A 1,306-nucleotide genomic window follows, 5' to 3' on the forward strand; every position below is an offset into this window, starting at 1 on the left:
TTCAAATCTTCTACCACCACCATGAGATATGATTTTAAATCCATATCTTGCTTTTCGGGTGTGTTGGGGTATCCAGGACTCGCTGTGGTGGGTGTACTGGGTGCTGATGGTGCCCATTGTTTTTCGTTTCTGTTAGTAAGATTCTTACATTTGCCTTTCACCATCTGGAAATCTCTGGTGTTAATGTTCAAGCTGTCTCTGGCTGGAATATGATCCTCCTGTGATTTTGTTAGCCTCTGTCAGCACTCCTGGGAATCCAACTCTCCCCTGAGTCCCCTTGGTCAGAGCACTCTCTGCAGGCAAGCTCTCCTCTATCAAGGCAGGTGTCCAGGATTCTGGAGCTCTGATCCTCCTTCTGAGTCCTGGGGTCAGAGCACTCCCTGTAGGCCAACTCTCCTCCAGTGATCCCGAGGACATGCGGTGTGGAGGGTCCTCCACAGTTCTCTGCTGCCTCTGCCATGATCCTGAGAACCCATGATCCTGAGGACCTGTGGTGTGGAGATTCCTCCGGAGTGCTCAGTTGCCTCTGCTGTGGTTCAGGAGAGAGATGGCTGGGTGGTCCCGACCGGACCCAAACCCTGCCTCTGGGTGGGTGGTATTCCTTTGTCCCTGTTCCTGCTGGCACAAGCCTGTCCTGGATTCTCTGGATTTGATTGTGTTCCACTCACCCATGATCCCGAGGACCTGTGGTGTGGAGAGTCTTCTGGGCGCCACTGGGGTTATCAAGACCCTATTCTTAAAGAAACTGTTTAATGTTACTAAAGGTGCAAAAGGCAAGCTGGTGCCTTACTAGAATCTATATCTCTATAGAGTAGTGTTTATGGTGTTAGAAGTTTCTCTATGCACTACTGGAGGAGAAAGGTAATCATCAATATCACCCAGCTACAAACCTTGCAACCTACAACAATGACATGCCTGCAAATATCCTGGAGCAATAGTGGCACAAATGACATGAAAGTAACCAAACACTTTTTTGTTTGGATTTAAGGTTAACTCCATGATACGCAATCCATATCTGACATAGCTAAAGATAGGACATGAGCTGAGGGTAGATGCTAAATCTATTATACTGCTAAAGGAACATAGCAATAAAGTGATTTCTAATGGTATATTATACCTTATAGATCAGTGCATCATTCAGCCATCATCAAAGAAACTTCTTTCAGTAGATGGTAGTGACACAGAAATCCACAACTGGACAATGAATAGAGAGTAAGAGACTGTGATGCACTCAATACTAAATGAGATGCCTTCACCAAAGTCCTGCCCTTAAGTCTTAAAGATCTATGTGGGAAAGGGCCAGAAG

The sequence above is a fragment of the Mus pahari genome, chromosome 9, assembly GCF_900095145.1.
Source record: "Mus pahari chromosome 9, PAHARI_EIJ_v1.1, whole genome shotgun sequence".
In the NCBI taxonomy this organism is placed as follows: Eukaryota; Metazoa; Chordata; class Mammalia; order Rodentia; family Muridae; genus Mus; species Mus pahari.